This window comes from Mandrillus leucophaeus, unplaced genomic scaffold (assembly GCF_000951045.1).
Source record: "Mandrillus leucophaeus isolate KB7577 unplaced genomic scaffold, Mleu.le_1.0 Scaffold319, whole genome shotgun sequence".
Classification (NCBI taxonomy): domain Eukaryota; kingdom Metazoa; phylum Chordata; class Mammalia; order Primates; family Cercopithecidae; genus Mandrillus; species Mandrillus leucophaeus.
Window position 1 is genome coordinate 1,377,549 of NW_012103354.1, and position 21,745 is coordinate 1,399,293.

A 21,745-nucleotide genomic window follows, 5' to 3' on the forward strand; every position below is an offset into this window, starting at 1 on the left:
TATTTATTTATTTATTTATTTATTTATTTATCATAGATGTTAGCTGATTGCTAAGTAGATGAGAGATCATTCTTACATGAGACACACTAGGCATCAACAAATGGAAGTGATTTTAAAATTAAACCTAAAGACAGGATTAATACCGTGAGGATTGGGATAAAATAAAGGAAGTTGCTAAAGGTGAAATAATAATCTTAGAAGTGAAATGGTGCCAGCCATCATGCTAAGTGCATTTTAGATTGGTGTTCATTCAAGTCTAAGACAAGGATTCGTGATAGATCTATGGTTTGGGCTAAGGTGGGGATTAAGGGTAGAGCTGTGAGACAACTCTGTCAGTAGATGTTTTTTTCCAAAGAGCAACCAAAGCCCAGCAATTGTATAGACAGATGCAAACAGTCCAGCCACCATCCAGTCCGAGTTCCTGCAGTTCAAGGAGGGGACAGAATTGATGTGACATTTACAAGTGAGGAAGGCCCACTCTACAGTTGCTTTCAAATGTTTTCACAGGAACATTTTGTATAAATGGAATGATATATTATGTAGTCTTCTGCATCTGGTTTTTCTCAGTTAGCATAATGTTTTTTTGAGATTCATCCATGTTGTAACATACGTCAGGACTTCATTTCTTTATATGCCCAAATAATATTCCATTGTACAAATACACCACATTCTGTTTGCCCATTCACTGTTGAAGGATGTTTGTGTTGTTTACCCTTTTGGCTATAATAAATAATGCTGCTATGAACTCTTATGTACAAGCATTTTGAACATATGTTTTTGTTTTTCTTTTTTAATTTTTTATTTCCATAGTGTTTGGGAGACAGGTTACATGAGTAAGTTCTTTAGTGGTGATTTGTGAGATTTTGGTGCACCCATCACCTGAGCAGTATGCACTGAACCCAATTTGTAGTCTTTTACCCCTCACCCCCTACCACCCTTTCCCCAAAGTCCCCAAAATCCATTGTATCAGCCCAAATGTCCATCAATCCACGAGTGGATAAAGAAATTGTGGTGTATATATATATACACAATGGAATAATACTCAGTCATAAAAAGGAATGAATTAATGGTATTTGCAGTAACCTCGATGGACAGAAGACTACTATTCTGTGCTAAGTAACTCAGGAATGGAAAACCAAACACTGTATGTTCTCACTCATAAGTGGGAGTCAGCTGTAAGGATGCAAAGGCATATGAACAAATGTTTTTATTTATCTTGGGTAGACACCTAGGAGTGGAATTGCTAGATCACTTGGTAAATTTGTTTCCACTGGTGGGGTCTTGACCAGTCACAGATCCAGCCTCCTCCTCAGCATTGGACAGGGTTATAATGAGATAGCAAGAACCTACCTGCTAAATACCTACATCATTTGTTCCTTGGGAGATTTCCTATGAAAACATTTGAAACTCCACCCACCTTTACATGGAGGACAGCCTTTTTAGTCACTACCTGAGGTTATGATTTCAATAAGATGATCCTCTAAAATACAAAAGATGAGAAAGTATCTTGGAGAGTTGACAACATGAAAGATGATAATGTGATATTACTGCCATCATTAGGGTTATTCACTTGTCATCTGCGACTTAAAGTGATGGTGATTTCAGCTTTGCCTGGTAGGATCAGGGAGCAGCTAAGATCTAATTCAAAGAGCCCTTGACTCTGATGTTTGTTCCCATCACTCCCACTTCCTAGTTATGGGAATTTCTGCAAAGCGATTTGCCTCCCCAAGCATTAGTTGCTTCCCTTACAAAATGGGGCCATCGACATCATTTCTCAGGGTTTCCACAAGATTAAATAAATGGCAGCACATTGAATCCAGTCCCTTGGGCAGTTGGGTAGGTGTTACCAAACCCTAATTTCTTTTCTTTCTTTTTCCCTTTTTTTTTTTTTTTTTTTTTTTTTTTTTTTTTTGAGACAGGATCTTGCTCTGTCACTCAGGCTGGAGTGCAGTGCTGTGATCTTGACTCACTGCAGCCTCAACTTCCCTGGGCTCAAGTGATCCTCCCTCCTCAGCCTTGTAAATAGCTGGGGCAATAGGCATGCACCACAATGCTCAGCTAATTTTGTTTATTATTTGTAGAGACAGGGTCTCACTATGTTGCACAGGCTGGTTTTGAAATCCTGGACTCAAGCAGTCCTCTCACCTTGGCCTCCCCCTAGTGCTGGGATTATAGGCATGAGCCACAGCATCCAGCCTGGACCCTAATTTCAATCTAGGAAGGTTGTATATCTCAAGGGAAACCTCAAAGAACCAAAATGTGCTGGAGAATAGGCTGCTTCATTTTGCTCTGTTTTTTTTTTTTTTTTTTAATTTTACTTGGGATTTATTTGTATAGAATTTTGATATTTTTCTTTTAAATAGAAATACCAACAAAAATAATAGGACAACACATTGATATGGCCCTTTTTAAAGGTGCATTCATATTGACGATATCATTTAGTCTATTACATCTTGTGACTTTTGAGCCTCGTGGCTCACTAAAATTACCTGGGGAGCATTTAGTAACAGTCAGTGCCTGGGCCCCAACCCCAGAGGCTCTGATTCAATGGATCTTGAGAGAAGCTCAGGAGTCTGAATTCTTTTTACATCCCTGGTTATTCCCATGTAAAACCAGAACTCAGATCTGTTGCAATGGGCTGTGGAAGATGAGGCAGAGACTGCCTTCGCTAGTGTTCAGCTGGGAAGCTGGGAGAAAGGTTAAAGGACTGCTATCAGGATTTGAATCCAGGTCTCTCGACTCAGTTCAGTGCTCTGTTTCCTACACCGCATTTTCTAGGGATAAAATTGAACTAAAATGGAGGAGGTCCTGGAGAGAGAAAGGACAATGTTAAGTCCTCTTGGAAGAAATGTGCCAATGGCTGGCAATAATACATTCACCCAGAATAACTCCACAGGAGGGCCTTATCCTGCCTCGCCTTGCATATGTTGAAACCAGGGCATGGTTTCTTATAAAAATGCTTACTGTGCAGAAGTTCAGTGAGAGGTAGGGATTCTAAGGGGATAGATAAATCTATGAGCAAGACCAGTGAGTTGGTAAAACACTCAGCTCAGCAGTTCAGAGCCAAAAACAGAAAGGCTTTGTGAGCAGGTAGGTACCTTTATTATGGTAATCAACTCTGGGCCCAAGAAACAATGAGGTCATCAGAGTTCCTGGGATGCTCCAGAAAGGTGGTAGTAGCAGGTGTCCTGGTAAGCACAGAAATCTGTGACCTAGTGTATAGCACTGAGGTGGGGCTACCAACTTCAGGCCTCTCTGCATCCAGGGCCACCAACTTCAGGCCTCTCTGCACCCAAGACTTCGTTAAGTTTTAGCCCACCAGTGAATCAATGTGAATTGATAGGGAAAATGCTGAACTGGAAGAAATACACTAAAAAAACATAAAATTTGAGAACAAAATGGAATTCAGATTATCAAGTTAAAGCCCTCATTTTACAGATTACAGAAAATGAAGCTCAGGGTAGAGAAATGATTTGCTTCAAGGCTGCAGAGCTAAGTGGAGTGGCAGATCCAGGAGCCTCCCTGCTTGGTGGTTCTTCTGCCATTAAAAACCAACGAATCAAGAAACCATGGGCAAAACACAGGCACGCCCCAGTTACTGTTAGGAGGAAACAGTCTTCGCTCTCTCTTGTGGCACCCTTCCCTCTGCCTGTGGAGTGAGCCATCACCTTGGCTTCTACTCTGTGTTAAGGGGATCGAGGGACATCATGGAAATCTGGACTCTGGCCCTGGCTTTGCTGTGTGTCTTGGGGCAATTCACTTTACTTTTCTGGGTCTCACATCTCCATAGGCAAAATACTGAGTGTGAAAAAATAATTCTAATGATACACTACCTGGTTTACCCTCTAAACCAGGGATTGGCAAACTAAGGACCAACTCTGGCCCATCACCTGTGTTTGTAAATAAAGTTTTACTGGAACACAGCCACACCCAGTCTTTAATGTACTGTCTAGGGCTGCTTTCATGCTATAATGGCAGAGTTGGGTAGATGCAACAGAGATCACCTTATGCCCCACCAAGTTGAACATATCCACTCTCTAGACCTTTACAGAAATGTTTGCTCATCTCCATCAAAGAACATTCTATCTATTACCTCTGAGATACACACACACACACACACACACACACACACACACACGTACACCTACCACATTTTAATATATTTCCTGGACCATGTAATGTTGCTGCTTCTGTATTTGCTTTTAGTAGGAAAATATTTCAGACACATAGCTAATGCAGAACCAAATTCAATGAATGATATTTATAGCCCTCTAAGTTTAACAGATATTATTAATATTCAGTCAGATTGTATGTTTGCAAAACACTATGCCATAGGAATCCATATTTATAAAGAATCTTGATTTCTCTTACAATAAGGAAGAAAAGACAGACATGCATACATGCATAGGCATATACGTCAATGACCTGAAAAGTTCAACACTACTGTAGCATGACTGTCCTCACTTGATTTTGGTGCTCCAGTTTCCGATTTTTCATCTGAGTAGCAAGGTGTTACTTACGAGATGCATAGCCTAAATTGCAAAACATACATTTTACCAGATATTCAGAAATAAGCATGAGTTTTTAAATCAACTATGTGGTTTAATTTAAAAGGAAAAGTGTAATTTTCAGTTATGAAATTTAGTTATAATTATCTTAACTGGCAATACTTAGAGGTACTACTTAAACACTAATAAAACAGGGCAAGATTTGAAGAAAAAAAACTGAGACTGAGTTAAGTACCTTTTTCCATTTCTTTTTAACCTTAAACCACTTGGTGAAATCTCAATTTTAGGAATCAGTCTTAATTAGAATGTCCTTTAATAATCTTTACATATTTCTTTCATTAAGAAAACCAAAACGTTAAAGACTTCTCTGGTCTCCAAGATTTGTACAACTTCATTTTAAGTCAAAGCCACTATAGTCATTCAGTTCCCCCATGACATGGTCCCTCACATGAAACCAAGAACAGATTTTTGTTTCATCTTCTTCAGCCTTGACAAGGAATAAAAGAGGAATTTCTACCTCTGTCATTCGGCTTCATCAGCATCAATATGTGCCTTCTACAACCCTGTAATATTTCTTCACTGTATGAATTATTTGCCTATTTGAGGCTTTTGTGTGTGTGTGTGTGTGTGCGTGTGCATGCATGCACACATGCACAAATATGCACACACACCTGCATTCTAATCCTCTCTCTTGCTTCTTCCAATCAGTAATTGGGCTGGTTATCAAGTGAACACAAATTGGCATCAAGAGCTCACCTTTGAAAAGTCTCCCTTTCCAATATTCCTCTGGTACAGAATTTGGAGTTAAAGATATTTTTGCTAAAGCCAGAAGACTTTTTTTTCTTTAAAGACCAGGAAGTCTACTAGGCTAGCACATGGTTAAATAGTCATTGGAATAAATTCTTAAGACAGAGATATGCATTACTTTTATTACAGCTATTTTAGTTGCGCTAATGGCTCCATCGGGCAAGGAGGGGGTGCCGTGGGCTACTCAAAATCTAATGTTTCCATCTGTCTTCCAAGTTCCACCCTGAAATGGGCATTTGTCTCACGTGTGTGTTCCTCTCTCCAGATTAAGAGGACAATATTTTTAAGCTTTGGGATTTAATGTCTTTGCTGTAGCCTTCAGAAAAACTCTCCCTAAAACCAATGACAGAGCTCCAACTGTATATTAGGCATCCCAGCCTCCACAAGGCAGGAGCCAGAAGAGTGCTGGAAACAGAACCAAGGGGGCTTTGGAATGGTTAATAAGAAAAGATCCTTAAATATATCATAAATATCTATTACCAGGAAGATTAATAATGATAAGAGTGTCCTTTACTTAGTGCAAGACTTTTCTCTCTTGACACTTAACCTACCCACGTAGATGAGGTTAAGCTATGCACCTTAATGGGGGACTATTAAGACATCTATAATTAAAATGACTTTTCTTTGGAGTGCTCAAGGAAAATTACACTTTTTTTCCTCCTCACAATTGTGAAAACATAATAACAAAATAACTATAGCAAATTTGAAAAGATAATATCCCTAGTAATTCTATGCCCCTCAAAAAGGCATAAAGCAACAGTTTCAATACAGGGCAGTCATACTTGGGAGCACAAGGACACCTGGAGAATGTATTCAAAATGCAGGTTCCCAGGCCCAACTCACATAAGGTATTTCTTGAGATTTGAGGTCAGGGTCAAAATTATACTTGTTAATAATGCCCCAGATATCTGGATGTTGTTAGAAGACAAAGCTTTGAGAAGCATCGAGATAGAATAGTCCCCCTTAACAGCAGGGCACACATTTTAAGACCCCCAGTAGATACTTGAAACCATGGGTAGTACTGAACCATATCTACACTATGTTTTTTTTCTATACTTACATGGCCTAGGAAAAAGTGTAATTTAGAAATTAGGCACAGTAAGAGATTAACACTAACTCATAATAAAATAGAACATGTATAACAATATGCCAACATCACTACTCTTGCACTTTGGGGCCAATATTAAGTAAAATAGGATTACCTGAACACAAGCACGGTAATATGGTGGCAGTTGGCCTTGTTACCTAGACAGCTCCTACGTGACTCACGGGTGGGAGGCATCTATAGCACGGATATGCTGAGCAGTGGTGTCCATAGCGTGGATGTACTAGACAAAGGACTGATGCACATCCAGGGAAGGACAGAGCAGGACAGCACGAGAGCTCATCACATGACTTAGAATGGTGTGCAAATTAAAACTTATGAATTGTTCATTTCTAGAATTTTCCTAATATTTCCAGACCAAGGTTGACTATGGGTAACTGAAACCAGAGAAAGTGAAATCGAGGACAAGGGGGACTACGGTAGAATGTTCAATTCCAGTTGCTTTTCTAATGCAATACGTAGCTGTCAATCTTCCAGTTCTATGCTCCAGCTTTTTGTTATCCACTACATATTTATGGACACTACATACATGGTTTTCAGCCTGGTGGAATTTAAGATATCATAATTTAAATCTTGAATCTTCTCTTAGACAAATTTATTCAGATAGATTCTCATAATACCATTGATGAGCCAAAGGGCAAGAACACATTTGTGGCTTCCACTGTGTTGCCATATTGCTTTCTCCTAGTGTTAAGAAATTTATATTTAAATCAGCAGATTAAGAGGGCCCAATATTCACCATAATGTCACCAGCAATGTGTATTTGAATATATTTTTACTTTGTTCTGCTAATTTAGTCAGTGCAAAATGGTATCTCAAGGTGAATTTAATTCACACTTCTTGCATTTCTGGTAAAGATTAATATATTTCTTTGTGTTTCTTTTCTATTTAAAAGTTTCCCAGAGATACAGTTAAATTTCTGAATCTCTCTTTGAGCTTAGGGCAAGAGTTATTGCTTCTTTCTTTATTGTCCAGGCAATTGGTACCTGACAAAGACTGAAACCCAGGGATGGAGGAGAGACTGCAGCTTGATTGAGCATCCAAGGACAGAGCTCTTGGCCAAACTACCTTGTGTCTTGAGGGTCTTAAGGTAAAACTTCTAGGTGGAAGACAAGGAGGAAGAAAGCATTCCAAGTCTGGTTCCCTGGGAAATAAGATTTGCATACAGGAGATTCTTGGGGCTTCCCTTAAGATCAAGACCTGGAGGTGGTGAAGAACTCTGGAGCTGGAAAACAGAGGTGTTTAACAGTTGCCAACTCACCAATGGCCCTGGGGAACTCTATAACTGGGATGGCTCTTTATTATTGTCCTGTTTTGAGGCAAGGGCCTTTCTTCTCAACTACATGGACCAGTCATGGGAGGTGGCTGCCCCAGGGAAAAGACAGTGAGTTTAGGTGAGTCAACTATCTTCAGCTAAAAGCAAACCTTAGCAAGGCACTCAGCTGTGAACTGTCAGCTGCTAATATTATCAGCTGCTGATGGGATGACAGCCTCAGTCCTGAAGAGTGCATCTCAGTGATACACCACGGCATTCGTTGCAGAAGGAATCTAACGTTTATTGAGGCCTCACAGTTTCTTTAAGGTATGCTCTTTTAGTTATCTACTGATGTGTAACAAACCACTCCAAAGTTGGTTTAAGACAATGACAACAACAAACATTTAAATTCTGTTCATGTTTCTAAAAACTGGGCTGGGCTCAGCTGAACAGTTCTTCTGCAGGTCTTGCTACTGATCACTTACTGGCTGCATTCATCTGGTGAGACAGCTGTGGGCTGGGCTTAGCTGGGACAGTGGGATGGCTGGGCTTCTGTTGTTCTCTCCAAGGAGTTTCAGGGCCTCTTTCTCTCAATATGACCTTGTCACCTACAGGCAGCCCCTTCACACCATCTCTCCTGCAAACTAACTGTTTTCCTACATGGAGAATTAGGACCAGGACCCAGCCTAATATTTAGAACAGGGTTTCTCACCTCCATGATGTTGACATTTTGGGCTGCATACTTATTTGTTGGAGGGAGGAGGTGGTAGATACCCAGGCTGTGCATTGTAGAATATTTAGCAATATTCCTGGCCTTCATTCACTGGATGCCAGTAGCACTTCCCTAATTGTGATAATAAAAGTGTGTCTCTCAACACTGCCAAATGTCCCCTTGTGGGGAAAATTATCCCCATTGAGAATTAGGGCTTTAGAAGGACTTGCACTTTAGCACTCTTAGAAGTTCCACCACATCCTATTAACCAAAGCAAGCCATAGACACAGTCCAGTTTCAAAGCACATGAATACCAGGATGCACAATTCACTGGGGCCACCAATGTTGCAGACTACCATAGTTCTATGAGGTTAATATTTATATCCCCATATTCTAATGTCAAACTAAGGCTCATTCTTTCAAGGCCATGCAGAAAGTCACAGGACCAAGATTCAATCCCAGGTCTGCCTGACAGCAAAGTCTATACTGCCCCTGCTACCTTGAGCCACTTACAGCAGTTTCCAAAGGGTTACTTTTAGAAATGAACTACCCTCAATCTCCTGAAAAAATGTGTTAGAGAAAAGAGAGAGGCTTTGCTCAGGCTTAGTTACGGTTAATAAAGAAAACATTAATCACTTGAAGTACTATTTTGGAGCTCATGAAACTGAAATGAAGCGCAATATGAAATGTTCATTTATTTCTGAGGGGTTTATTTTGTTAACATTCAATCACTCAATCCTCTTTGCCTTATTTATAAAGTTTGAGGGAAAGAACACTTTTTAAAAAAATATGTAAAGTTCTGTTCTGAATGATATAATAACAGCCTCCTTCTATTAGAGATGCAGAGGTCATAGATCACAGGTGGAGCTGGGACATCGCTCCCCTGCCCACTAGGGCAGTTTTTTTAAGGGAGGTCCACACCAGTGCTGTGTATTATAGCCTCCTGTAGGCTTTTATGAGACTTCAATTTCTGTTGGAGCACGAACTGCCTGGATTTAAAGCTCCTCTCCACTGCTCACTGGCTATATTGCTATTGATGCGTCACTTAAATTTCTGGAGCCTCAGTGTCTTTATCTATAACTTGGGTAAAATGACTCCTACTCTGTGGGATTTGTGTTGAGGAAATGAAATAATGCATGTGCATTTGATTCCTTCACTGTCCCATCTTGAGAAAGGCAGGATCTGTAGTAGATAATAGATACAACCAAGAGAAGGTCATGGGCCGATTAACTCAAGTCTTCTCTTTGCCAGGCAGGACAACCAGTGTGAGAGTGAAAGGTACCAGAGGGCTGGAGCACATTCTATTACCACCGTGACTTGTGGGTCTTGGGCCACCTCCTCTCCCACATATCAAGGCAGCAGACACATAAAGAGCAAAAGTGAAGCAGAGACAGTGATCCTCCTTCATTCCACTCCCAATCTCCCAGACAGGTGATGGAAATTGGACAGAAAAGAGCAGAAAAGAGCAAAGAAGTCAATTGTCATCCACTATTTGGTATAGTTCCACTACTTCCAAAGTGTTTCTCAAAACACAACCTGTGAGTTCTTCTCCATGTTGTATTTATTACACATTTGTAAAGAAAACTTTTTTATCTGGAATGCTCAGGAACTTGATGTCCTGATTAACCAAATGTTCTATTTAACTGGAAGGCACCAGATATTGCATAGTTTTCAACATTGAAACATGGCAACTGGTTTTTTTAAACAAAATTTTAATCAAACATAACTTAATATTTATCAGAGAATTTGTAAGTCATGGTAGGTTTTTGTATTGCCTCCAAGGCACAACAAGAAGCATCCCTTTTTCAAGATTTATACAGGTGAACATGTGGATTATTAGAGGTTTCTTACTGATTTAGTAAAAATGACATGGATTTCCTTCATAGTTAAGCAATTCTAGGTTGAGTCCTAGTTTAAACATATGAGCTGCTGGCTGTTAATCTCCACAAGCCTTAGGTTTTTAATCTGTAAATTTGATACAATGGCATTGCTTTAAGGAAGTAATCAGATCATGATTATAAAGCCCTTTGCTCAATGCCTGACTCATAGTTAAGTCAACTTCGTTTTGTCCATTCTCTTCTTTCGGGTTCTACTCCAGCTACATGGAAAATAAACGTGCAGAGAAAGTGTCAGGAAACACTGCAGACCACCTAACTGTTCTCATATTGGAAATGTTGACAGGCCAAGGACATTAAGATACGATAAATTTTGCATTTCTGCAGTGCATACTACACACAGCCATTTCAGCTAATCATCATGGCCATCCTGTGGTTGTGAACACAGGCTTGGAGAGGATGGTTCAGGATGCCAGTCTTACTTGTGAGTAAAATTTTTTATGTGCATGTTTAGTAAAACAGCTGTTTGGATGAAAGATTCTTATAGTTGCAAAGTCAGAGGTGCATCGCCAGTACTTTGGTTAAAGTTCTTGCAGTTCATCCCCAAATTGCCTTCCTGCAGCGAGTTAGGAAAAGGCATTATAAAGTTCTTGCCTGTGCCTCCTTATGTGGTCCCAGAGATACACCCAGTGGCTTTTCTCTGTCATCAGTCATCCTTGGGCATCAACTGTCTGTAAGAGATTTTGCCTCAGATACAGAGCCTAATCACTGAACCAGTTTTTATTTGGCTAATTATTTCTCAATGATAGCTAAAGGCTCCATTTTATTTGCTGGCCCATTGTTTGTCTAATTATTAATGTCCCTCAAATTCAATTAGGTCAACTGATGACAGGTCTTGGCTCAGACAGGTGGACTCACCAGTGGGGATCCTCTTGCCTGTGTCTCAGCCACCTGAAGGGTTTTTCCATGACAATTTGCTCAAGCAAGATGGGTCAGCTGTCCAGGGAGCACTCGGGAAGCAAAAGGTTGTCTTGAAGTGTGAACAGAAAAGCTCAATGGGCATCAGTGATGCAAGAAAGCTCTGGCAAAAGCAAATAGGGTCATGCTAGGCAGCACTGGGGGTAGCTCCCCCATATCCCGGAAAAGCTGCAAAGTAAAGGTTCGCAAGACATGTGGTTTCTTAAGAGCCAAAAATGGAGAGGGCTTTTCTTTTGAAAGACCTGCTCCAGCAGAGCCTGCTGTGTTTTCACTTGCTCTGCATGAGATGCTTCCTGTTGGGTGTACTTGCCCAGGTACCAGGATAGTGTGAGGGCTGAGGGCAGCACTGTTCCCACAGCTCTGAAAGGGAAGAGGTGAAGAGGCCAGGGGAAAACAGTCTACGTCCCACCAGGTTAAACACAACTTCTTGCAGTCAAGCTGGACAGCAGAAAAACAGGGAGAAGTGGGATTTTCTATCTGCTGGGTTGGTCTGCAGTCCCCCACACATTCAAGACGAGGCAGCGGTGGAAGGAGGGGGCATGGACTCATCATCCAGTGTCCGTGGTTCAGTTTCACCTCTGCCTCCTATCCGTTGTGTGATCTTGGGTCCCCGTTTTATCAAAGTGAAATGGGAATAAGACTACTGACCTCGTATGGTGGCTGTGAAGATAAACGGAACAATATACAAATAGGGTACACAATGGTACTTCGTAAACTGTTCTTTCCCCTTCTCTCTAACTTCCTTCTTTTGGTTCCAAAGCCTTATCCAACTGTGAGTGACTCCTCACTAAAATACCAGCCCCCTTTCTCCCTAGAAACAGAACCCTGACTTAATTTGGAGGCTGCCATGAGCCCAGCTGAACAATGACATCTACCAGCCTGCCTTGCAGAAAGGGGCGGCCAATGAGACATAAGTAGAAGGTACTGAGTGGGGTTTGGGAGGAAGCATCTTCCGTTTCTTGCCTCCTCTTCTCCTATCCAAGAACCATGCCTAAGCTCAGATGGAGCTGGCACAAGCCTAGTGCCAGGAAGATGTTTGCTGCCTAAATAACCTGAAAAATAAAAATAGAAACAATGAACACTTATGGGCTTGAACACTGCCTGTCAATACACTAAGGCCTTTATTTGTTTTATTTAATTCAATCCTATGAAATTTTGTTTTACTAGTATTAATTTCTATTTAAAAATTAGGACTATGGTACGAAGTACATGAATAAATATACGTAGGCATGAGTGAATGAGTCAGTGCATGAACAACAGGGCCCATTGGAATTCAAGGAGAATTAGGGGTAAAGGGTAGGGATATTGGTTTTCTATTACTACTATGCCAAATTACGCTAAACTTGGTAGCTTCAAATAACACAAATGTATCATCTTACAGTTCAACAGGTTAGAAGCTCAACATGGGTCTCACTGGGCTAAAATCAAGGTATCAGAAGGGCTGGGTTTTTTTCTGGAGGCTGTAAGGGAGAATTTGTTTCCTTGTCTTTTCCAGCTTCTAGAGGCCACCCACGTTCCATTCCTCCACTCATGACCCCTTCCTCCATCTTCACAGCAGCAAGGTCAGGTCAGGTCTTTCTCATGCTGCTTTACTACCCAGTGTCTCTGATCTCTTCCCCTTTGAAGGACCCTGAGATTACACTGGGCCCACCCAAATAATTCGGGATAACCTCCCTTTCTTAAGGGCAGCTAATTAGCAGCCTTAATTCCATCCACAATTTTTATCTTCCTTTCGCCATGAGAGGTAAGGGATTTGCAAGTTCCAGAGATTAAGACGTGGACGTCTTAGGGGGCCATTATTCCATCCACCACTGTATGTTTCTGCAGAAGCTTCTTTGTTATTTATACAAACATTTTTACAACAGGAGCAGTTTCAGCATGACCCTCACTCCATGGCAGGGTGTCAGATCTCAGTTCAAAGGTTACAGGATGGTGGGATGCTGCATGCACAGGATGCTGTGGCCACAGCATCTCATGCTGTCATCCTCTCCAGAAGACTCCCAAGCATCCCTCTAGGGGAAGGAGGCAGGTAACACTGGCCAGTCATACACAGGGGCTATCTGAGGGCTCTGGAACGTTCCTTATCTTATTCATTGGCCTTTGGCCATGTGGAATTGATTTTCAGACATTTCAGAAGAAAGAGGGAGGAGAGCTTTCCTCCCTCTTGAACCAGGGCCAGTCTTCACATTCACTTTACCACTGCAGGTCTTTAATTAGACATGAAATTCAGGTTTTAAGTAGGAAACTGATGTCCTGAAAGGGAGAGCAACTAGTCCCAGGTGACCCAGCTACTAATTGACAAAGCAGAAAACTGGAATCTGGGACTTTCTACCCCACTGACCCTGAGCAAGTCTGACCGTGAGCCCACCAGTGCCCATGACCAGACCCCTCTCTGAATCAGCGCCTTTCATGCCAAAACAACCTCTTCATGCCCTTACAGATGTTTATATCCTTTTTCTCTATCAAAACCCATGCTGCCCCTAGGAAGTACTTCTCCTGCCTCCCCGAGGAGCCCATTTGACTTCTTGTCCTTCCTCTCGTGCAGGTCAGTCTTGGTCATTTCATGTCAACTGGTATTTCTATTTTGTCCATGATGCGTCTCTCTCACTTGACCTTGAGCTCCCGAAGGACAATTCCATCTCAATTATCCTTTACTTTCCCATTGCCACTTCCGTTCCTTCCAGAATATCTTTCCCACTGTAGAGCAGCGCTAAATCTTTGCTACTTAGATGCTTTGAGTTGATCCTACTTTAAAAATTTGTTCCTTTTCACATTTCACCTTAGTGCAGCAGCCCCAAAGAAAATCAGCTACCTTTCCTCCAATACAGCCATGATTTTTAAAAATTATTGTCATCTTTAGGATCCACTCTGTTCCTACTCAAGTTTCTATCCAGGAATGTTTTGCAAGAAATGCCTCACTACTCTTCCATTAAAAAACAGAAGACAAATTAGTTGGTCCTTGAGCCATCACTGGTGTTTCTGCAAGGTGAACCACTCAAGGTAGCAAAAAAGCAAAGCACATTTGTGAGGCTGAAAGGTGATATCCTCCTCCCCACAAGGCTCTGCCCACTGAAAACCCAAGGAGCAGATGGAGCTTTTATGCCTAGCTGAGCATTGCTAAACACCATTGTTTGAACAGAAACAGAGGTCAAATCTTAGAGATAAACAGGTAATACAATTAATCCCTTTTCACTTCCATCTTCCTCCTGCCTAGCACACTGAAAACAAACTTTGCTCATTCTTTCCAGGGTCTTGAGTGGTGCCACGGGTTACCATGCTGCCTGTGGAGCTCTCTAGATAAAAGGCCCATGTGTCCATTTTGTGGATGGAAAGACTGAGAACAGACAAGGCACATGTTTCCAGAGTTGCTGGGGTGGCAGGAACACCCCGTCACATCTGCATTTCTCCATTTTCAGTACAGCTAAACAAAGAGGATCAGACACCTGTGAACCGATGAGCACAGAACTAATCTAAAGGACTTTGCCCAGACCTACAATGACTTTGGGAAGCTGCACTTAGTACCTACATTATACTAGGAACCAAACTGGGTACTTTCACATTTCATTTAATCTTCACAACAACTTTGTGTAGTACACATGTCACTTTGTAGCTGACAAATCTCAGACTCGAGGAAATAAAACTACTTGCCCAAGGCCCCTCCATGTAAAAAGTAATAAAACAAAAAATTAAATAGTTTATTCATTCATTTTGATTCACTCTTCAACAGATATTTATTATAAAATGACCTGGTGCCAGGCACTGTGCCCATAAACAAAGCAGGCCACTAGAAGAAGCCAGTGTTCCTGCAGGGCTGGGCTTTGATCTGAAGATAGCCTGGTGTGTCCTAACCAGACACAACATACTGCGTAGCTGGGGCTGGGTCCAAGGAGGAACCTATGCCCTGGAAAAATCTGTCTCATCTTGGCATTATTCTCTTTCCAAGGGTGAAGGTAATTACAGGATCACTAAATACAATTTTGCAACAAGACCCTTCATTTCTCCCAAACCTGACAGAAATGCCCCAGCAGAGCACACTAATTCACAGTCACTTCTTTGGCAGCAGTACTAGACCAGAGCAGGGATGGCCAAAAGTCAGTTGGGCATGTTGGGTAGACACTGGACTTACAGTATCATTCTAGGGTTCAAGTACTTACCCTGACACTCTCTGGCTTTACAGAGGTTATGTCACCTCTCAAACACTTCATTTCCATAAAGTCAAATAGTAATTCCTTTCTTGCACGCTTAGGGTGAAAACTAGAGGAAATGACATATCTGGCACAGAGCAGGTACTTTTTAAGACAAATGAGAAAAAAGATCCACCAGGCTGGCCAGACACTGTGGGAAGTTTGCAGAGACGGAAGAAAGCAGTGTGTGCACTTGGGGGAGAAACCAGGAGAGACTGGAGTATGAGTAAGCCTCATGGAGGCAGGGGCAACAACTGTGTCCCCAATGCCAAAAGATAGTCTGCAACATAATAGGAATTTTCATAAGCATTTGTTGAATTCAGGAATAAATGAATATTGGTTGCTGTCATGGCTCAAGAGGGGCCAATAGTGGAGAACATGGTAGGCAAAATCTGAATCCTGTGACCATGGGTCTAGGGCCAATGCATGGATGGACAATGACAGAAAGGCCATTATCCCTTCAGATCCCATTCCTGGAGGAGGGCAGAGCCTCGACCTCAACCAGGAGAAAGCACCTAGGTTCCAGCTGTGGGTCACTTGGTTTATACCATTTGCTAGGAAGAGTGGATGGAGCTCCTGAAAGCTCCTGCCTGTCCTAGGCAAGCCCACTCAGGCTAGGACCATTTTAGACATACCCATATTTAGAAATCTTTTCCTGGAACTTCTGGACCAGTTTTGCAAAAAGACAATGATACCCAAAGCCCCAGAATACAACTAAAAGTGTTGCACAGAGATAGATGGTGGACAAGTCATGGGTCAGCCTAGGAGAGAACAATGGTCGTTGATGTTTGGGACATTCTTTGAGGTGTTCTGGGGTTTGAAGACCAGTATCCTTTGGGAGAGAAAGGAGGAGGAATCCCCAGTGAGAGGTGAGTTTGCCCAATTCTAAACAAGATCTCCTCCTTTCCCCATATTGTGTTTTGTCCCCATGGGATGCAGCAAGCATCAGAACCACCCACACATGATTTTAGACATAGGGAGAAACCAGGCCTGGAACACACAGTTAAAAATGCTGTCATGCTAGCCATAGCCCAAAGAACTTACACAGCAGCAAAGAGCAGGATTCTCTATGAGATCTCTTTGTCTTGAGCCCCACTTCTTCCTCCCTGCTCGCCCCTTTGAGCCTTTGCTTTTGTTATTCCTTCGTTGAGAAATGTCCTCCCCCTTTTTGGTTTTCTAAAAAATTCCTACTCACCTTTTAAAATCACTTTGTGCCATCTCCCCATGGAGCATCCTCCATCTCTCCAGGCCAATGCATAGATGGACAATGACAGAAAGGCCATTATCCCTTCAGATCCCATAAGTCCATGTCTCCCTTCTCTGTGCATCTGCAGCTGCAGGCTCTTGTCTATAAGAGGACACTCACAAACTCACACAAGGCAAATTCTTTTAGGGCATGGATGGGAATACTTAGTGCTATATGATAGGGCCCAGCTCCGTAACAAGCATATAGTAGGTACTTAATAGTTAAATGAATCTGTTGGGCAAGAACACTCCTGCATGGGAGGCAAACCCAGGAGCGAGCTCAGACCTCCTGACTTCTAGTTCAGCATCCTCACTTGTCAGTCTGGTCCAGAGTGGACCAAAAATTAAGGCCTTATTCTTTGTTTTTTTTCATCAAGGTCCAATTTTTTTCCAGATATAGTCCTAAGAATCAGAATTACCAAAAAAATAAATAAGTAAATACAGTCAGGCATGCTCAGCTACTCAGGAGGCTGAGGTGGAAGAATTCCTTGAGCACAGAAGTTTGAGGATACAGTGAGCTATGGTCATACCACTGCACTCCAGTCAGGGTGACAGAGTGAGACTCTGTCTCTAAATAATAATAATAATAATAATAATAGATAGATAGATAGATAGACAGATACATAGATAAATTCAAAATAACAACATGACCATGTTGGGGAACAACTAACTCAGGATAGCATCCATTTTGGCCCTCAACCCCAAGAACATCCAAGCAAGGTGGGACCTTACAGGTCATCTCATCCTCCTCCTCCACTGCCTCCAAAACCCCTGGTTAAGCAGGGACAGGGAAGGGCATCCACTCAGCTGAGTTCCTCAGGGGACAGCATGCCCATCACCTGCTTCCTAAGCATCCCCTTGACTTTAGTAATAATAAGAATTATTGATGTGTTTTCAGCTCTTGTCACGTGCCTCCTGTGCCACAAATACCTACCTTAGCTCTTTGACAAAACAACTTTTGAAAGTCAGGTGCGACCATTCTCACTTTCCTAGATGTGAAAACTGAAGTCAAGAGGTGTTTATAATTTTATCTGATTGCAGAGCTCAGACAACCAGGCCACAAAATAAGGTCCTGGTAGTTCCAAAGCCGTTGTGTTTCATCGCCATGGCTCACCATGACATAAGAAATGGATATATTTAGTCTCTGCCCCTGTTTCCTGAAACACAGCTCCTAAGTTTCTTGAGATCTCCAAAGTGATAGGTGTCTTTTTATATGCCAATGACATGACAGTGGCTAGGGGCTCCTGGATAGTCTCAGGATTCTGGGCTGGTTGTCAGGGGAACCAACCAAGTCATTATACGGTTGGAATTTTCAGCTCCAGCCTCTCCCATTCAGCCTCCTGGGAGGAGAGAGAAGGAGCTAAAGATTGAGTTGATCACCAATAACCAATGATTTCATTAATCATCATGGCTCACACAGATGGTACAAACACAGGCAGAAGAGGCCAGGACAAGCTGGTTTCCCCACTGACAGCCTCTACCAAGCTCAGCAGTTGCCTGGACTGCGCAGTAACACTTATGCTGGATTCTGTGTGGCTGAGGCTGCTAGCCGACTTCCTGCACCAGCCAGGCCTGGGTAGCCTCAGACCCTCTTCTGGACAGCTCTGAGGGATGTCAGCTTGCGCCCTCCCCTGCCTTACGCTCAGGCCCAGGCTTGGTGACACATGTCCATTACCACCTGCCTCTGCCTGAGCTACCATTAGTGTCTAAAATATTGTCATGATCCAGCATAAGCCATGACAGGCTACAATTAATTAATTAATCAGTTATACTCTATCAGCAACTGCAGACCAGAAATGTTAAATAAACAAATTAAAGGCTGTGTTTCACTAAAGCTCAGCCCAATGAAATAATAATGAGGCAAAGTTAACTGCTCTGAACAGAGAAAGGAAGAGTATTATAAGGAAATATACCAGTGCAGTAATATCCTTTAAAAATACAGAGGGTATACTGCTGCAAAAGCAGCTATGACTGTCCCATGCTCTGCTCAGGGAAGGTGGTAGGAATGCAGCAGGTGCTGCAGAAAGAGCAGGGCTCTGTAGACAAAACTGGACTTGAAGCCCAGCTTCACTGCCTATCAGCAAAAATCCATCCCAGCTTTGCCACTTATCAGTAACTCCCTTCACTGCTTTGAGCCTCAGTTACCTAACTTATTAAAAGGAAGAGAAGGAGAATACTATCAGTAATTGTTTGGATTTTTTTTTTTTTTTTTTTTTTTTGCCAGAGCCCAAGGGCACTTTTTCAGACACACTATTAGGACTGGGCCAGAGTCTTTCTCAGGTTGCAACAGGGTAGTTCTGGGGCCAGACACAGTGGCTCACGCCTAATCCCAGCACTTTCGGAGACTGAGGCAGGAGGATGGCTTGAGCCCAAGAGTTCAAGACCAGCCTGGGCAACCTAGGGAGACCCCATCTCTACAAAAATAAAAAAAATTAGCCAGGCATGTTGGCCTGCACCTATAGTCTCAGCCACTGAGGAGGATGAGGTGGGAGGGTCGTTTGAGCCCAGGAGGTCAAGGCTGCAGTGAGCTGTGATTGCACCACTGCACCCCAGCATGGGAAGCACAGTGAGACTCTGTTAAAAAAGAAAAGAAAGAAAAGAAAAGAGAGACAAAGAGAGAAAGAGAGAGAGGAAAGGAAAGGAAAGGAAAGGAAAGGAAAGGAAAGGAAAGGAAAGGAAAGGAAAGGAAAGGAAAGGAAAGGAAACAAGCCAAGAGCTCTGGAATCTTTGAGAAAATGGGTCCATCATTATTGCAGGATCTGTGGTTACTCATCCAGGAATTGCTATCTGGGCAGTTTTCCAGCATTCTTGTTGGATGATAACGTTCTTTCCCAAGGCTTTATCCATATAGATCAGCATCTGTGGGGCCATGATAGAAGGTTAGCTGTTTTTCTTCTAAGGCCTTCTGTTTAGAACCTGACTGTGGCCCCCAAGGAAGGCACCCTCACTTTTACCTGGGGCAGCAGCATCTTAATTCTCTGCTAATGATACCATCATGCTGGCATCTTGTGGGATTTTTTTCCCCCCTACATTGAAGCCTCCAGTCCCTGTTCTGGCATAAACAGGCAGACAGGGATTCTGAAAGCCAAGGAGAAAAGATCTCAGAGAATGTTCTGGAAGTTGGAGAAGAGGAAGCCAGAGGGCAAGAGCTACACCATGGGTTGGTGACAGAGGCAGTCCCACACTTCCCTCTACCCGTCACAGTGTGACTTTGAGGGGTCAAAGGGAGGATTCCAGTCCTGCTCAAACCAAGGAAATGGTCATTATCTTAGGGCATTGCTTCCAATTAAGATCCTTCTAAGGGTGATGGGTTTTCCCTGCCAGATACAGGTAGAGAATTTAGGTGACAAATGGTTTGTATTATTCTGCTGACATCCTTTTTATCTTCCCAGTAATTCCGGAAGATCATAGCTCTCTATAAGGTCAATGGATAGCTGTGGGCTGGTATTTGTGTGACCCACAAGGGTCTCCTGGAATTCTACCCCTCACACATATCTTTACAGCTGGGACCTGGATGCTGAACTTGGTTATGCCCAAAGATAACTAGTAGTAAAACTACTAAACTACTAATAACACTAATGATAGACCGGGCATGGTGGGCCACGCCTGCAGTCCCAACACTTTGGTAGGTCAAGCCTGGTGGATCACTTGAGGTCAGGAGTTCGAGATCAGCTTAGCCAACATGGTGAAACCCCGTCTCTATGAAAAATACAGAAATTAGCCAAGCGTGGTGGTGGGTACCTGTAATCCCAGCTAATCAGAGGCTGAAGAAGGAGAATTGCTTGAAACTGGGAGGTAGAGGTTGCAATGAGCAAAGATGGAGCCAGTGCACTCCAGCCTGGGTAACAGAGTGACACTCTGTCTCAAAACAAAACAAAACAAACAAAAAAACTAATGATAGTGGTGGCACCATTTATTCATGACCTACCTTGTGCCAGGCCCTCTGCAAAGTGCTTTACATGCATTAATTCAGGGATTAGCAAACGAAGGCCACTGGTTATCTAAAGTGTTATTGGTACAGCCACACCCATTCATGTGTGTGTTGGCTATGGCTGCTTTAGCATTACAATGGCAGAGTTGAATGATTAAGACTGAGCACATATAGCCCACAAAGCCTAAAATATTTCCTCTCTAGCCTTTTTGAGAAAATTTTTGCCAACCTATGAATTAAAATTATTGCATTCTTACTCAAGCACAGTAACCTGGGGATCATTGTGACCATTTTATATAAAAATAAACTGGGATTTGGAAAGATTAAATACTTGGCCCAATGAGACATAGTTTATAAGTGGCAGAGCTGGGGACTGAAACCTTGGGCATCAGAGTTCAAGTCTGGGAATCCTAGGATCTATCCACACCTTATTTTGAAAGTGAATCAGAAATGACCAACATATTGGCATGAACTTGCTAAGGCCTCAGAAGCCCTGGCCCACAGGAGTGTTAGGAGATTGGGGGCCACTGATCAATTGCGATAACCAAAGCCCCAGAGCCTAGGAAGGACAAGAGTGTTACAGGTATTACTCTGACTCTGGAAAGGAGTCGGGCCACTTCCTTTCCCAATCTCTGTGAATGCTGAGGGTTTTGTACCTGCTGGATTGATAATATGATTCCGCATCATACAGAACAATTTGTTACCTCACATCATGAACGTTGCAGGCCTTATACCAGTGCATGGTGTGTAGCATATACTTAAACTTATTTGCAAAGGTCACCCTCTCTTTTTTAAGTCTCTTTTCCACACTGAGTGGAGAATAAATGGGAAAACAACCTGTCATAGTCCTACAACTTCGTAATTTCAAAAGTGCATTAGGAGCTGAGTAGTCAACCTCTCTTTGGGACCCTCATCCTCCCAGGACCATCCTCCTGCCTGGTTCTCTTGGACCCCAGGTTAAGCATCCCTGCCTGCTTCCAGGGCTCTTCATAGGATAAGGTGGCCACACTCCTTGGGTCCAGGGATTTCCTATTCTGGCTGCCTTCAAAGCTTGCCAAGGCGAGGCACAGTAGCTCATGACTGTAATCTCATCACATTGAGAGGCTGACGCAGGAGGATTGCTTGAGTCCAAGAGTTCCAGACCAGCCTGAGCAACATAGTGACACCCTCATCTCTACAAACAAT